We start from the raw sequence: 5,820 nt of genomic DNA, 5'->3' as shown, positions 1-5,820 counted from the left end.
CTTTTATTTCTTGTAATAATTACAGTAACCTTGCTCAACACATTGCTCCTGGCCAGTGGACAACAAAGTTTGGACGAGACCTGGAGGTGCATTTCTTCTGTCACTAGTATTTTATTTTATAACCCCTAACAACAGCACTCAACTTTTAATGTATTGTCTCACAGGGCTTTCCTCAACAAACGTCAAACATGTTGATGGTAAACTAGTATCACTATTTTATTTTTTGGATTATCAGAAACTTGACCTATTATCTTCACAGTACGCACTCCATCTAACCACCGGATCTCCATTCTGGTTTAATGAGGTCAGCATCTTATGTATAAAATATGATATTAAAATGATTAGTACTGAACATGTAATGGGTATAACAAAAATGTTATGTTAATAGGAGGACATACCACGTATCAGAAAGTGGTGGTGTATAACTCTGATGCAAAGATTTGAGACTGAAGGGTAAGACTGAATACCTTTTTTTCCTAAGATTTCAATAAATGAACCATATTTACACTATCTCTGCTCTCTATCAAAATTTAAAGCCATGGACGGAGATTTGCCTACTGGACCAATGAAGCCAGAGTTCTGCTTCAAGGGACACTGAAACCAATATACAGGGTCCCTAAGTCCCAAAAGAAGATGCACATGGTAAGCAAGATAATGGAAAAGTGACTTGCATTCAACTTTTGTTTTTCTGCACATTGATTCACTGAAACTGTTATCGTTTAAAGGTTCGGACTGAAAAGGCTGACAGGTGTCTCATACTGGAGGTAATTGTAATTCATATTATGTTGCTCTGAAAAACAGGAATTGCAAAGAAAAAAACATAGTTGATGCTTCATGTCAAAAACATATGTATTTGTTTCATGTAATTTTTTTAAAATTATTTTCAATAACATTCAATCTCTGGATTGCATCATTTATTGCAACAATTATTTTGCAGTTGCCAAAGGAGATCCTCTCAGAAATCCTCCTTGAGGTTATCCTACTGGTGGGAGATGGTGCATACCTTACATTGAGCCTGGTGTGCACCACTTTCAGAGACACCGTTTCTGCAGATTTCTTCAGAATACGGGCACATTTTCAGTGGCTTGATAAGTAAGTACAACATGCATGTATTCACAAATCCTATCCAACTCCTTTTTCTTACGACTTTTCTTTTTTACATATTTCCTGAGGCATTAATACCTGGAGCACAAACTCTGCATCCTTTAGAAAAGAGTTCTACAGGATGTACACAATCGACTCCTGCAGAGGGTGTGGCCTGGAATTCAAAAACAGTTTACCAGGTAAACGTGTTCAATTATATGGCTTATATTCACTCACACATGTACATTAAGGTCATTCTTTGAACATAAAAATGGATAACCTTTATATTCATTTCCATAGGTTACACTGGGACCGGAAAAAGGGGAGATCTGCAGGCCTTTTACTCAGAAGGTTCCGCATACTGCAGTCATTTTTGCAGTCTAATGCCATAGGCAAAAGTAAGTTGTTTTTTAGATTTTCATAGTGTAGAGTAGTTGCACTCCCTACCATGTATCTCTGCTTTCACTGTTATTTTCCTATAGGCACACATCCAGTCTCCATTGTCCATTCTGGTAAGGTGGCTTTTTTCCAATTGTTCCCGAGTTGGAGGATTCAGGTGAGTATTGTGTCTGAACATTGGCTTCCTGTAGAATTCTCTTAACCTTTAAGAGCTCTGTATATCCTTCCTTTTCTGCATTACATTCATCACCTGTGCAGTTTAAACACCTTTGTATTTCTCTCCCAGATCCCCAGGACCTCCAGAGCTGCTGCTGATCCAGGATCTCCAAGACGTCATCAGATCCAGAGTTCTCTCCAGCACCTCCATGGTCTCTCCTACACTGTCCTCTTTTTTTCTCACTATATCCTCCCTCACTCTTCTCTTTATCCATCTGTCTACCCCTCCATCCTTCCTCCCAGCCGGTCAAAGCGGCAGGCCGTCAACAATGAGTCTGGTTCCGCTCGAGGTTTCTGCCTTCTAAAAGGAAGTTTTTCCTCGCCATAGTCCACTGCACAGTGTTTCGCTTCTGTGAATGTTTATTGCCAGTAGTGTTAAAAAAACACGATTTTTTTTGTAGTGCATACATTATACAAATATGACAATTAAAAAAAATGACTCGTTCAATAAAGTGGGCATATGTACATTTAATAATTGATTTAATTGATTTTAAAAAAATCGAAACCTAAATAATTACTGAGGTGTTTATGATCCGAACTATAGACAAGTTATTGAAAGGGGAATATTCTAACTTTTTTTTTTTTGAAAAGCGAATTATTTCGGAACTCGAATGATTTTTATTTCATTATACAGTTGTGCTTTATTATTAGTAAAACAGCTTCAACCAATCAGCGGCTTCGTCACATGTAGCGTGGACCCTTCCGTTGGTCTCAAAGTCACGTGTGTCGTCAGACCAGGAAATGAAAGAACGAAAAGTGATTATGTTGACGAAGATCGTCTTTTTGTCAATATAAATGTTTTATGTGTGGTTAAAAGTATCATGTAAACGTTCTGTTGACGTTTCTTTAACCCATAAAAAATATTTTAAAGAGACGTTCGCATATGACGCGTGTGACGTCATCACGTAGGAAGTGGGGGGACCGATATTGTAGGGGGGACCGAAATTGTACCTACACCGGATCTCCTGCTAAAGGCTGTGAAGACCATCGTATTGCATCTCTTGCCCCGTACTCTGCGCAAGTTCACAGAGGAGAAATGCTACGGCTGTCAAGTATACCAACCCGGTCAGTTGCACCACAACTGTCTGGACGCCACTGACGCGGAGACTGTAGAATACTTTACCTGCAGAAGTTTCACTCTCTGATTAAGAGGCTGTACACTCTAAACTTTATTCCGGCCGTCCAATACTTTCTGACTGGAAAAAACATTGAGGCCGATGAGTGACGATTATTACAGAGATTGTTGTAGGATATTTGAATACAGCTATTGAAAACAAAGTTTCATCCGGCAAGGAATTTAAAAAGCTGGAAATCATGTTGGAGCAAGTATGACTTCACCAACATCATTGGGATATTATGGTGCAAACCACGTCCTCTTTATGTCAAGGAGGATTTTCAAAAACTTTCCAAAAATATTTTTAAAGAACTGGGAAAATAAATGATTACAATAAGTCGACTACTCTGTTTTTGCGACTTAATGTTCGATATCAGTGTTAATCTTTTACAATCCAAACATCCGATGAACGTCTCACAAGAACATGCTCCACTACACGTTTTCCTCTGCGGTATCCTTGATGTCCATGTGTTGAGTCAGACTTGGAAAATGTTGAAATAAACGACTATAAATAATGATCAGTGTCTCTGTGTATTTATTCCATTTTCAAAAAGAGTCATTAAGAAGTATATTTTGACCCGTGGTTTTAAAGAGAAAAACATAGCTAATCACCTACAACAACAAACGGGTGATCCAAAAATTAGGTCGAACAAAAAAACTTGACTCACAGTCAACAGAACTCATGGTAACCCCCCAAAGAGTTCATGTGATCAGAGCAAGTGAACGTTCTGAGCAAGGTTTCTGGTTTAAGGTGTTAAAGTAAACTTTAGAAACTTCAATTTAAAAAGAAAATTAATAACATTCTTTGAAAAGTATTGTTATGAGTGTGATAAAATCAATTGATTTTATTTAGCGAAAGGAGGGTGTATTATAAAGAGGTAACACGATGTCTTACCAAACTTTGTCTAAGGGTAAAGGTACCTCAAGCCACCCTGGTGATGAAGAAGGGACAAAAGAACACCGCAAACGCTGGGGCTGTAGCCCTGGACAGCTAAATTGTATTTTTCTTGTTTTAGCAATCATTGTTGTTATTCCTATGGTGTTTCTTGGTAATATGGAAATACAAACAAATAATTACCAAGATAATCTGAAGATTTTTGGTCTTACAAACAAACCCAACAACTAACATGCTAATGATACACATGAGACCGATTGTATTCACAGGCTTTTGGGTCCCATAAATGCATAGTTTCAATATTCAAATGATTTAATGAAATTGTAAAAATAAATTAAAACTTCAATAAATCTGCCACACTCGTCCACCTGGGAATAACAGTATTGTAGTTTGAATCCCTCAGGACATTGAAATCCATTCTCTTCATCTACACACGTGCCTCCGTTGCGACACAGGCTTGATGAGCACTTTTCAATCTCCACGTTGCACTTGGGACCACTCATTTGCCACTCAACAGCCTTCGGCGAGTTTGAGTCCAGGTCGAAGCCATCCTCCTGATATCTCCTTTTGTTCTGGCTGACCTTTTCTTTAATAAACGCAGCCATTGCAGCAGGCGACCGGAGTCTTTAAGGTAGGATTAGACTGAATCATAACTTTTACTTCCACTTTCCAAATCCTGCAATTCCGGTCTTGCCAAGAGCTTCGAAAAATCACTCATGCAGTCGCCCTCAAAAATAAAAAAAGATAAAAACTCCCCGATGTCAAATTTGGTCAAAAGACGGTGGTTGAGTCGCAGCCGAAAGAGAAGTCAACTCACCGGTTCCAGAACCCGTATCCATTCACTCAACAAAGGCTAGCCCGCTAGCTAGCTAGTCCTAGCTCTGTTTCAAATTCCTCGTGTTCCCCAAACTATTCCTTGATTGTTCCTATGATTTCATTTGGATATCGATTTGATATCTAAGCGGCGTAACCCCATTAAGGGTTTTATGCGCTTGCGCCGGTAAGGGTGTGGAAAGCCAACACATTTTTATGCCAAATACTCTTTTAAAATCCTGCTTTGGTGAAAATGAGAGCTAGATGACCCTAGAATCCTATAATGGTGGAAGCAAAAAGTCTGCAAAGACCATTTTGTGAATGAAACATGTGTCTGGATCAGTTAAATGATTCTATAAAAAAAGCTGATTTGATTTTAACACACAAGATTCAACACATAACTGTAGATGAGAGAGATGTTGAATTTTTTCTAATGACTACCTCCTTCCATTCTCTGACATGACGTGACAAGAAGGTTCCTTGAACCAATGTCGACCAGGGGGATGAAAACTTTTGAGTGGAACTAAACTTCTAGATGTTGAATTAAATCTTCTTGTGGAAAAAAAAAAATGTTCCTGGGAACTTCTATCTTCTTCTTCTTTTAACTCATTGGTTTTGACGTACATTGTTTAAAGTAAAGTTATTGGTAGAAAACCATTAAAAGTTACATACGGAGTACTTGTCATGTACATCATTTTATACAGAAACAAATAGAAAAAAAAAATCTACTTGTAAAAGTTGAGAATGTTTGAGAACTTTTCTTAACCTGTTGTTGCGTTTCTCTTTAGTTGTTTTGGTATCTGCCTTTGAGTTACAAGTTCCAATTTCTTCCTGATGTTACAATAGACAAAACGATGTCGGCTGCAATTTTTCAAAAGTTAGGAATTTGGCGTCACAACACAATCTGGATCTTATAATCCATGCGTTTGTATCTTCTTTTTCGGACTATTGTAATAATTTATTTTCTTGTCTAAACAAGAAAGACCTGTCTCGCCTGCAGTTAATACAAAACTCTGTAGCGAGAATTCTGACCCGCTCTACTAGAAGAACTCACATTTCCTTGATCCTTAAAATTCTGCATTCTGGTTCTTACTTTAAGAGCGGTTCATCGTCAGGCTCCAACTTACATCAGTGATCTCATCCAGCCTTACACACCAGCTCGGGCTCTGAGGTCTGTGGATCAGAATCTACTGATAGTTCCGCACACACATTTCCCGACCAGAGGAGAGAGATCCTTCCAGGCTGTTGCTCCTGAGCTATGGAAAGATTTTCCGGTGGTGGTTAAGAAGCATCTTAATAC

General features: G+C 38.5%; 1 long non-coding RNA gene across 1 annotated transcript; it reads left to right on the top strand.

Moving 5' to 3' along the window:
• The first annotated feature begins 386 nt into the window (after positions 1-386).
• LOC148078943 (uncharacterized) lies at positions 387-869 on the top strand. The gene is made up of 2 exons (XR_015711458.1): positions 387-453; positions 537-869. It is a non-coding gene; the product is annotated as an uncharacterized LOC148078943 (long non-coding RNA).
• The last annotated feature ends 4,951 nt before the right edge of the window (positions 870-5,820 follow it).

The sequence above is a fragment of the Callionymus lyra genome, chromosome 6 (genome assembly GCF_982586985.1).
Source record: "Callionymus lyra chromosome 6, fCalLyr1.hap1.1, whole genome shotgun sequence".
NCBI classification, from domain to species: Eukaryota; Metazoa; Chordata; class Actinopteri; order Syngnathiformes; family Callionymidae; genus Callionymus; species Callionymus lyra.
The sequence above is the reverse complement of the archived record's forward strand: the minus strand, read 5'-3'. Positions and strand labels throughout refer to the sequence as shown.